Consider the following 12,378-nt stretch of genomic DNA (forward strand, 5'->3'; position numbering starts at 1 on the left):
GAGAGAGAGAGAGAGAGAGAGAGAGAGAGAGAGAGAGAGAGAGAGAGCAGGAGCGATCGAGAAAATGGCTTGCGAATGGCCTGTGGTTGTTGTGTGAGTGTGTTCGCTCTTTGTGACCAACTCAATCCGGCTCCATTAAAAGATAATTTTCCTTGAAGTCACGATTTTTCAACTGTAACTCATCGACAATGTCTCTATTTAATCAACATCTATCTTGATTGGTGTCGAATTCATATCGAGAATTAATTCGCTGGAAGTGATCTGGGTGACCGCATTTACGTCACTTAACATTTGTCACCTGGTTATATCTCGGATGTTAATGCAAACAAATTCAATTAATTTTGCGATTTCCATAATAAACCCAAGCCTTAATTATCTGATTTATGTGGATGTGTATGTGCTTGCGTCCACTTCATTTTCATTAAAATGTGCCAGCGCAACAACGGTGTTGTGCTCGGTTACACTCATTCTTCAATTTGGTGCGTATGACATTTCGACAAGTTATTTATCGTATGCATTTAAGTGCATGGAACGAAAGACGCTTCACTTGATAATAGTTGGCAGTTCGAAATGTCACCAGTGATTAAGTCATAATGAGAATATTCGCCGGTTCTTCGTGACACTTTTGGATTTATCGAAATGATATCGCAAACTCACACTCACGGCTATACACATGTAGACTTGCTCAACCAGTTTTATGTGGCTAATGCATACACACACATGGATGGAAAAGTGTCTGACATACATTCAACGACAGTACAGATGCATCTTGAGCCGTGGTGGCTTTCCGTTCTAAATATCGTCCAATCTTTGGGACAGCACAATGTGCGACCAAGGAATGCAGCATAGCAGCGGTGGTAGCAGCAACGGCAACAGCGCAACTACTTGAAGCATGAAAATGAAAATCACCGAAGCATAAAACTCATAACCGAAATGCAATATGCAACTGCGGATGCCTGTCGTCGAATATTATCTTTGCCCCATTAACACCGAAACAGTTAAATGAGCATAATAATTGTTATAACCCGCAGTAATGATTCGAGATTTTTCGTACTATTCCGTGGTAATAAGGTCGTGAGCTGAATTTTCAATGCATTTAACCACGCGTATATGATTCGATCAGTATATTTAAAAACAACAACGAAAATTCATGATTTTCATCATCAAATGTGAATTTTCGATGACAGTTTTCTTCCTCTCTTTCATTCGGAGTAATTTCGAAATTCGATTTCCAATCGAAACAAATTGAGCACTACGAATCGACCATTTGATGGGTAAAATGCAAATAAAATATTTAGCTTAATGTGGTTTTTTCGGACTCGGCAAATTGCACTCTGTGTCCACCCGATTTTGATAAAATTTCATATCGTTAATTTGTTGTACAAACACGAATAAAGCAATTTAAAATTCGATTAATCCGCATTAATCAATTAAATGAACACCGTTTTCATCTGCGCCTCTGTTGCGCAACATATTCCAATTGATACAACAAAGTAAGCATAGACAAGTAGAGTGTTGTGGTCATCGTACCGCAATCAGTACAAAATCTCTGCCATTTTTCAGTGTCCCTTTTTTCTGATACCAACCAATAATACACACATTCACATGCGCTTCTAATTGAATTCGATTAAAACAATTTTCATTTAATAATATGCACATTTGTCCCCCTATATGCACACACGCGTGACACCTACGACGCGCACACATGAAAAATAATCAAATGAATGCTATCATACCGACAAAATCAGCATACATTTTAGTGTTGCCTATTGTTTTCATTCAAAAATCGTGATTGTGTTTTTTTCCCGACACAGCGCTTTTAATAGCAATCCACTTTTATAAAAATTTATCTCTCTAATGGCAAATAATGTTGAATTTAATATTTTAATTTTGACGCAGTGTGACATAATCGGGCTAAGTACTGGTGCTCACTGTGATATGATGTTTAATCAATCGACTGGAAAATGATTCATTGTTAAAGATGAATTGAACACCTTTTTTGCTGCTCTCGTTTATTTTTTGTCACGATGAAAATGCACATTCATAATGACAGTTTTACTCGCCTTTCAAAGCGCACAAAGTGATTCTCCCCATCGTCAACATCATGACATTTGGTGAAATTCCAAATTAAAAGCATTGACATCCAGGTCAATTTGTACATCATCAAATGTATCAGGTAAAAATGCAGCATTTTCTCCCCCCTCTCTCTCTATTTTACCCGTTCACCCAAAGCGACATTCTCAAATATCAAAAAGTTCCCATCGAATAATAATTTGGCATTGCATTTTGTCCCCTTTTTTGTCATTCTCGTGCGCCGAATCGGTCGAGAATTTAAAAAGAACACACTCTTTTCAATCCATGTAAAACTTTTATAATGAAGTTAAAGCGGCAAAAAACAGTGGTAACAAGAGCGTAATTCTTTTTTCTTCGCATTCCCGTCAGTAATTTCAATGGGCAAAATTAAGTGAAAAAAATGAAAAGTAGAAAACCAACATCCATTTTCGGTTGGGAGAAAAGTGTGGCCGAAAAAACCAGAGGAAAGAAAACGGCTTATCTTTCGGTAACAGTAAGTACAATTGCGAACCGGATGAGCGAATACAAAGGCAGCTGCATTTGGGGGGTCATAAAAAAACCTATCCACGAAATGAACCAGAATGAATTGTCATTGAAACTACGACGCACACACAAACAAATTAGAATGACTACAACAAATTTGCGTTGCGCTCGGCACACTCGAGCATTGCTCACTATGCACCGTGTGGCAGCTGAATTGAGAAGAAAAAATACGAAGAAAAAAGAAACGCGGCAAGTATTTTTAAGTGTTTTCATAATTTTTGTACGAAAAACTTTTCTAATTAATTGCAAGAACAGAAATTTATTTGAGCATTTGCATTAAATGCATTAAGAACTGTGAGCCATTCTCTCTCTAACACACTCATTTCAGTAGTTGTAGCAGATGATGGAGGCGATGGTGCATCATCTCGGCTACAGCTTTTTCATCATTAGTTATTGCAGAATGCAAATGACATAAATAAGGAACGGATTCGAAATTGGTATGACGATTGGTGGCAGAAGATGCCGAATGCGGATAACAACGGAAACTCCCTGGCAACGAACTATGACGATGACGACAACGACGATGACGATGACAGCATACGAAATAGACGAATTTTAAGCATATTAAATGACAAAAGGAGTAAATTCGTTGTCAACTCATAATTGAATGCTGTTCGTCAGATGTGGATGGAGCAAGGGACATATAGATAGCGGGTGGTATAGAGAGAGAGAGAGAGAGAGAGAGAGAGAGAGAGAGAGCGATAGAATGTTGAACGTTATCTCTATGCATATTTATTTAATGCATAGTTAACCATTGAAAATCCTTGCTTGCGCAAACGAATTGAAATGACGAAATTTTATGGAATTTTCCTTCATAAATGAGCGAAGTTTTTGTGCGTTCATTTGCATTCAGCGAAAAGTATACGCGATATGAAGAGAGAGAAAAATAGAAATAGCACAGATTCCAAACTCGAACGAATTTTTTTCCACTTAATAGCGAATGAATGCCATTTTCTCTCCGTTCCAGCGTTTGGTTCTGTCCCAGAAAAAATATCTAGATAAAAACGAGATAATCTCAAAAATGTCCAAATCTATCTAGATATCTTTTTTAAATTTATCTTTTTTTTAATCTTTTTTCCGAAAAAGATAGATATCTTTGAGCTATCTTAAGATAATCTTTTTGGAAATATATCATTCTTTATTCATATGTCAATTTGATGAATTTTTTCCAATTTTTTTTGTTCTATGAAAAATGCACGAAAATTGGCCAAAAAACTTTAATTTTTGAAAAATATCCCAATCAACAAAAAATTTCAGTTGGAAGATTTACGTGATTTGCCCTGATTTTGAAGTGTATTTTTTTTCTATAAATGGGATGTGTATATTTTTGTAACAAGTAGGACAAATTTGTAGTGTGAATCATCATTTGGTATCGATCGAATCTCTGATACAATAATTAATTACTTGATGAATATCTTAATTTTTATCTAAAAAACGACAGATAGATAGTTGAAAAAAAAACTGAAAAGATAATAGATAAGATTTTCGACATTTTTGAAAAATTATCTAGATAAGATAATAGATACTATCTATCTTATCTTATCTTAATATCTTATCTAAGATAGATATCTTAACCAAACGCTGCTCCGTTCTACTCTCGAAACGAGCTCGTTTATAGAAAAATGCTTAAACTACTCGAAAATTAGGAAAATTTCTGTGTAAAAGCTGCTTTTTTTCTTCTTTTGTTCGTTTCAAGAATTTTCCCTCAATCGAATGAGTAACAATATATTGTCATCTATTTTATTTATTTAATTTCATTTCGATTACTCATGCGCTGACGTATCGCAAATGCATCACGAATTTCCCAACATAAAGACGTCCTTTTATTGGCTCAGCTGTGCGAGACACATACACACACACACACACAAATCTGCTAACAAAGGTAAATTTTCAATCTGAAATAAACACGTTCTTCTCTCGCTTTTTGCATCTGGGTGACTGAATGCAGAGTGAAAGAGTCGTTCACAGAGCGCGATAGAGAACGAAAAAACGAGGGAATGGAGGAAGCGAGAGAAAGACAGGGAGAGCGAGCGAGCAAGTGAAAAAAAAGCAAAGTCTTCAAAGTGATTGCATGCGAATCAACTCAATTTCGGATTTCATTTTGGGGACATTTTTTCATGTAAGAAATGCCAAAACCACTTTAACGTTCTCTCTTCATTCGACATGTTTACTGCCTGCGCGCACACACACACACACAAACTACTCTTGCTCACTACATATACACACACTTCAAGTTCAATTCTTTTTCGATTTTCGCCCCTTTTGTCCCCGGATCATTCAAAGAAAATGGAAAATTTATTGAATTTATTTTAACAAGAAATATGTTTGCCAGGCGCTCACACATGTTCTCTCTTTGTCTCTGCCTTTTCACCCGTCCTCTTGGCTCTTTTCCGTTCCGTCAGCATGTAATGCTGATGCAAAGCATACGCGAGCGCACACACACACAGCACCCGATACGATTAAAGGCAAACGAAGGACAAACACACGAATTATCGTCGTTGCACATTCTTTGAGTGAAAGGAAGTAAAAACTGTAAACTGCATTTGGATCGTGTGCGCATTACATACGCCAACTTTGTCGTTAGTCACACGATCGCAAGGCGAAATAGGACGGCCAGATAGAGAGATTGAAACGAATGAAGGAAGTGAGTACAAAGAAAATAAATAGCAAGGCGCTTTGATACTTCCGATCAGAGTGGCAGTAACAACAGCAGCAGCATTGGTGCATGCATGCACTTTGTTGTTCGGCACACAAAAGCCAAACTATTTCCGTACAATGTTATCAAAACCCTTTGTTGGAGCCGCCATTTTACCCCACCCTAATTCAATATTATGTCATCATCGCTACTGATTACCTACGACACAGTCGAATACGCAAAATGAAAAATAATCTTCCACGTGTTCGTTTCGAAACGCTTTCATTTCCTCTCTGCCTCTCTCAGCGGAGGCTTTTAACACTATTTTTGTGTCGTAGATTATCTCAAGTCAATATTTGAGTTCGCGAAATAAGCATCAAACCGGTCGTAATTTCCACTTTTCTACGACCGAATTATAATCGCTTTGTAAAACAACAATAATCACAACCACAACAAATCGGAAACGAAAAAAATGCCGAAAAATTTCCTTTTTGCCAATTGCCTGTTTGCATTCGAAAGATACATGGGTTTTCGTGAAATGTTTTTTGTAACTTACCTTTGAAATTCAACAGATTCAATGAATGAAGTGGATGTGTGTTGTTGTTTCTCCACCTCAGCGCACAACCGTGTGATAGCTTCAATTTAATCTGAGATTACGTTGCAATGCTATATTTTTGACTTAGTGCTGAATCAGATTGCCTGCAATGAAGTCGATAATGAAAATGAAAATGAGGATTCTTTTATGTGGAAATGGGAAAGGCGAAAGTATTAAAAATATAACCGGCGAAAAATGCGCGTGGAAAAGCCGCAGCGAGCAAGCAACGGATGAGCGAGCAAGTGAACAAACCGAGCGGAATTCACAAAATTTATTGTGGCTGTATGCCAACGGGCGTTTTGGGGTTCGGTCCAGTACAAAGCATGAATTTATTGATCATGTTCATATTAAATTTACAAAGAAGGCTTTCGGACTGGTTAACATTTTTAAGAGGATAAAATATGCGGCTTGCCTTGTTATTTTCTTTGCCTTATCCCCTCCACCACATATTGTATACGCGCGCGTCTCGAATGAGCCGCCTGTACCGCTGATAACAACAATAAATGTTTCAAAAGCTGGAAAACGCCAAGACATAAAGCCAAAAGCGAATAAAAATGAAATAAATTTTCCATTGAGGTCGTTCTCTCTCTATTCGGGAATCAGTCGGTCTGTCGGTCGGTCGGTTGGTCGGATGTGAAAATTAGTAGCACCAAAATAACCAAGTACAATGAGGATATTGTGTGTGTGTGCGTTTTTATCTCTATCTCTTGCTTCTGCTCGCCTTCGCCCAAAGGGATATTGTAACTTTTCTGACCAGAAAAAACGCCATCTAACGTCGTGCCCGTAAATTATTTTACTATACATTTAGGTGGTAGAGCTTGAACAAAAGTTCGACACTATGCATAAACTTGGAAAGAGCTTGATAAACTTGATGAAATACATATATTTTATGGTCGTTGCTATACCCCTATGCCTTCGCCTCACTTTTTTTTCCTTCGCTGCCATCGGGAATGATATATGCGGTGTGAGGGCGGCATGCCATTGCCAGCAGTCAGAAGCTTAGCCAACAAACCAAGCACACAATACACACACACAGAGAGAGAGAGAGAGAGAGAGCAAACGGCCTGAAAATATGCACGTCTGTTACATTTCTTCCGCTTTTGCAGCTGCTTTCTTTCGCTTCGCCACCATTTTTCGTCAGCTCTTTTGCTCATACTTTAACGAATTTTAAGGTCGGTGAATGTTTGGATTTGGATTTTTGGATTCACCGCGCGCGCTCTATGTGGATATGCTGCTTTGCTGTTGCTGTTGCTGCTGCTGCTGCTGCTGTGTGTGTGTGTCTGTTTTTCACTCGTTTGGGATCGAGATAGAAGTCGTGGGGGCGCTCTTACCGTGTCAAATAATACGCATCACATTTTGTGCCGACGAAACGGTTAGAGAGCGGGAAATTTATTCACAACGTTGCGGAATAATATAAGCGATCTCTAAATAAAGATACCAAGTGGAAAAATGAAAAAGTCAACCACCGAAAGAGCACAAGTAGAATGAATTCAGCCAGATAACGTGGTGAAGATGATATTGCTGCTGCTGCTGCTGCTGCTTCTGATGGTGTTGCCGTTTGCGGAAGCGCGAGATGTATTTAGCGTGCAGAAGGATAACGGCATATATAAATATTTAACTGAACAACTTGTTTAATATAATAATAACCGAGAGGGGCAGCGGCAGCAACATCAGTGGCTGCCATTCCGTTGCGATAACGATTACACCGTTGAAGGCGAACGAAGATAACATATCAGCGCTTATTAGGCACCCAAAAACATCGAACATACAATGTGGTATCAACTTTTCTCCCTATTTATGTGTGTGCGTGCATGTGTGGTCAAACGGAAACGGGATTTCTCCGAATAGATTCGTTCATGTCGTTTTATTTTTCTTTTTCTCTTTCCCATGAATTTATGTTTGTGCCAAAGAAAAGTTTGCATTGAGAATTGCTGACCTGATACCGGCCTCCCTATTAGTGCACCAGCTGTTGGAATTGTTTTCGAACGGTTGTGTTTCCTCGTCTTGGATTCCGCGTTAGAGCAGAAGAAATGCGTGTTTGCCAATGTGAAATTCACCGTAGCAACTGTCTAACATAATTTATCCATTCGAAGGTCCCGAAATTGACCTAAAAAACCGATTCGGGAGAGAGAACACATCTTGAAGTTGCAGCAAGCCAATTTCAGCCCATATAAACACATGACATAGGTTTAATTGAAATTGATTTCCACAATTTCTTCGCATTGAAAATAACTTTCTATCGCTTCAATAAATGCGTTTCAATTGATTTTTATTTGTTGTTGCCTTTTTTTAAAAGACCGATATTGTTTTTCTAAATCAGAGATAAATCTGAAATAAAATTGCAGGTTGCTCTGACCACGGGAATTTTCAAAGGTTCACATAAAATGTATGCACTGCCATGAAAATAATTGGTTTGAATTTAAGTTGAGGAGATCAACATCAACTGAAATAAGAGAGTGCAGAGAGAGAACCTTCCAGGAAAAACCGACTTTTTAGTTCCAAGTTGATTAACGTAATCCCAGAAATGCAATATGATGTTTCGTTCCGCTTGAACTTGCTCTGTGCACAAAGTTCTCGGCGCTTTATTACGCTTAAATGAACAAACAGTGCAATTATTTGCAATAATTTCTGTTTGTTGTCATAAATATATTTGATAAGTACTCGATGTGCAGGGTTTTTCTTCTTCTTCGAATTTGTTTCTCTATTTAATACAAATTCAAAGCAATAATTGTAATGAATACTTCGTTACGGATGATGATAAACATCGTAGCAATCCTAGGGGCTACTCGCACTTTTATAAATGACAACTTATAACCAATAAATATGATTTCATACAAATATCGCACCAAAATTGTCTAAACACCTAAATGTCTACGATTTTAAACACTTTTTCACCACTTTTGACCATTTTGTCATGCATGTTTTTTTTCAAAAACACTGGAAGTGGGTTTTGATGGATCCTCAGGATGTATCAGATCGGTTCCGACAGTGCCCTGGTCCATCCTGAGGATCCATTTCCAGAACCGGGAGCACTTCGAAACGATCCTGAGGATCTACCAAAACCCACTCATGGTCAAAAGTGGTGAAAAAGTTTTTAACACTATGACTGTTCTTCATATTTGCAACATATTACTGTTCTTGGGGGCCTCCAGGGCCCCATATGTATTTCATATGAAATCTGGACTGTTATAAGAGATAACAAATTAGTGTCTGGAGCAAAGTTGTAATCCTCAAGGTTTGCTATAATTTTGTTGCAACAAATATTGCTTATCTCTTATCAGTTCCGCGAAAAACGCGAAAAAACGCGAAAATCGCGAAATTTTCCCACCCCGTTTTGGTGAAGCCGATAAGAAGTAAGAGACTTGCCTCTTCGACAGAAATGTGAAGCAGGGCGAGTACTACAACTTTGCCACAGACACCAAGTCGTTATCTCTTATCGGTTTCGCGAAAAATGATAAGCAAAAACTCGCGTTTTTCGCGTTTTTTCGCGTAATTGATAAGAGATAACGACTTGATGTCTATAGTGAAGTTGTAGTACTCAAGCTGTTCTACAACTTTGCCGAAGATACCAAGTCGTTATCTTTTATCAGTTTCGCGGAATACGCGAGAAACCGCAGAAAACCGCGAAAAAACGCGTTTTTTTCCTTATCATTTTTCAAGGAACTGATCAGAGATAACGAGATGATGTCCAAGGCAAAGTTGTAGTTCTGGTCGAGTACTTAAATTATTCCGATTCATTATTTCGTTATCTCTTATCAGTTCCGTGAAAAATGATAAGGAAAAAAACGCGGTTTCTCGCACATTCCGCGAAACTGATAATAGATAACGACTTGGTGTCTCGATATCTCTTATCATAGTCCAGTTATAATATAAAATAGCCATGGGGCCCTGTAGTCCCCCAAGAACAATCCAGCGTAACATGTTTCGCGGCAGGCTGTATTTTACACATACTCACACATATGCATATGTGTGTATGTCATTCGTGTAGAGAAATGTTCAATCTATACAATGAGACTTAACTCCGGTTGGTTTATACACTGTTTAGTACTTTTATTCAACTTTAAAGTTCGCTGGGGGCCCTGGATGCCCCAAGTACAGTCATAGTTTTAAAATCGTAGACATTTGTGTGTTTAGACAATTTTGATGCGATATTTGTATGAAATCATATTTATTGGTTATAAGTTGTCATTTATAAAAGTACGAGTAGCCCCTAGTAGCAGTCTATGCTCTTTTACAATGGCACTTCCAGCCAAGAAAAAGCGCAATATTCTTTAATCCACCTTGAAGTAAAGTTTTGCCAAAGCAAAAAAGACGAGCAAAAAAACACACAGTCGAAGTTGGCTTGGCGTGCTGTGTGTTAAGTTTAGAAAGGGATGCCATCAGCTCTTTCGAAGTTATTTCTCTCTCTCTCTCTCTCTCTCTCTCTCTCTCTCTCTCTCTCTTCAATTTGTTGAATTTATGATTTGTCTTTCATTCTCTGTCGTTTGTTTTTGATTGTTCATCTGTTTAATAGGAGCGACGACAGCAGCAAAGAAAGGAGTTCCGAAAGAAAAACAACGCTGAAAAATTGGAATTGCAAAGAAGAAAAATAAGAATAGAACGATAGAATCCATAGTAATTTCTATAGTATTCCAATTCTATGCTATATTAATTTCATATTTCATCCATTTTGCACAGCGACCAAAGCGCACTCGGCATCAAAGGATTACTCTTTGAAATAATATCGGTTATAAATCTTAAAAGGAAGTCCATGCGATTGTTGTTGTTGTTTCTGCTCCTTCTTTCGAATAGAATAGAACGTTTCGGTCGTCTCACAGACAGTGTACGCTCTCATGCGCTCGACTGCACTGGCAATCTAGTAAATTAAATATATCATATAGAGAAAATAGTTCGTTAAAGTCAGAGAAAGAGATAGGGAGATAGGGAGATAGAGTGAATCGTAAGACGGGTTTTAATCCATTGTATTCCAGCACTTAGCTGCACTTGTTTCAATTTGCGATGAAATGAATGCTGGCAATGCGATGCTGTGTTTGGCTTGTCACAAATCCTCGAAAACCAGTGCATACAAACACACGAAATAATTCCATGACAAAGCAAACGAATCGACAGCAAGAATGGAATGCAAGACACTCGCAAAATATCAACAATATGCATTCTCAAAGACTTTGTCCGTCCATTTAATTTTCAAAATGAAATCGAAGAGTTTCACTTCTTTTTCTTCGTCTCCAATGGAATCCTTTCAGTGTTCGAAATTCAATGAAATGAAAAGAATTTTTCGGATTTGCAAAATGAAAATTGTGTTTGGAACAACAACAATCGAAAATAATAATAATATCGAATAATAAAGCGGTGCCCAGCAGAGAAATAGATGCCATTGCGAAGGATTCAAATTAAATTCCAATAAAGATAATAGCGTACGAGCGAGCAAACAAGCAGAAAAATACATTCAATTTCCATGCGACAACAACAAAGCAATCAGCATCGCCGTCTCAGTTTAATAATTGTAGTTGGATCAACTGACGTTCTTTTTTCTCATTATTCCCATTATTATATTGAAGGAGACGAGAGCAACAGAAAAAGTGATACCAAAGAGAAAATTCAAAGCATTTGTCGAGATGAAGTTCGTGCTGTCACCGCCGGCGACACGCTTCGCAAAAATGAATTTGAAAAGGTCGAAAATTAAATTCCAACGAAAAATGTGTACGGTCGCTTCAATCGTTTTAATTATAAACGAGTCATTTGGACACCATTTCTAATTCAATTTTGATTTATACACTTTTCTGGACAAACTTTTGACTTTGTGACACAAAATCTTGCCAAGAAATATCCGGAAGCACTTTGTTGAACACAAGAGCGACGAAGAAAAAAAAGGTCGCAAAGAAGAAAAAAGCTCGTTTTGGTTTTTTTTTTTCGTTGTTTCATCTCAAGAAAAATTGACAGTGGAAAATTGGAAAAAATAAAAAAGAAATGAAACACTGTGTTTCATCAACGAAAATTCATGACTCAATCTCGCCTCAACTTTTGGCCATTTCACTCTCTCTCTCTTTCTCTGTCCACTTTCTTTCTCATTTCATTCCATGTTGAGTGTTTTTCGTTGACATTTAATTCCTTAATTTGTGTCAAATTTTCTTCTTCTCTTCTGTCCATTCATTTTTTTTTTCAACACAATTCCAAATCAATGCAATTCGTCCAAAACGAAAACAGAGACAACACCAACGCGATTTCTATTCGGATTTGTTTGTTCGTTCGTTTCAATTTTTTTGCTGTCGTCCGGAAAAAAATTGAAGTCACAGCGTGAATCCGCACATTTGTGCACATTCACAAAGATCAGGCACACAGTGACATATTTCGATGACTTCTCACATTTTTCTCGCTCTATCGTTTCGGCTTTCTCTATCCCATCTTCCTCACTTTTTGGCACTACATGGTAGGCTACTGTAGTCGTTTTTTTTTTTCCACGAAAATTTTAAGAGTCTTTAGGCCATTTTTTTGGACCGTAAATTAATTCATTTTAATATCCATATTTTTTATT

At 37.7% G+C, this 12,378-nt stretch overlaps 1 protein-coding gene across 3 annotated transcripts in view; it reads right to left on the reverse strand.

Annotated features, from left to right (window-relative positions):
• Nucleotides 1–12,378, reverse strand: part of LOC129569512 (protein artichoke-like) — a 144,237-nt gene that overhangs the window by 104,551 nt on the left and 27,308 nt on the right. For 2 of the 3 annotated variants that reach the window (XM_055448363.1, XM_055448365.1), the window contains exon 3: nt 5,808–5,950. The exons of the other annotated variant lie outside the window; for it this stretch is intronic. The gene's annotated coding sequence lies outside the window, so the exon portion shown is untranslated. The remainder of the gene's footprint in view (nt 1–5,807; nt 5,951–12,378) is intronic. 3 annotated transcript variants of the gene reach the window in all.

The sequence above is a fragment of the Sitodiplosis mosellana genome, unplaced genomic scaffold (genome assembly GCF_009176505.1).
Source record: "Sitodiplosis mosellana isolate CC-2019 unplaced genomic scaffold, AAFC_SMos_1.0 Smas_scaffold_38, whole genome shotgun sequence".
NCBI lineage: Eukaryota > Metazoa > Arthropoda > Insecta > Diptera > Cecidomyiidae > Sitodiplosis > Sitodiplosis mosellana.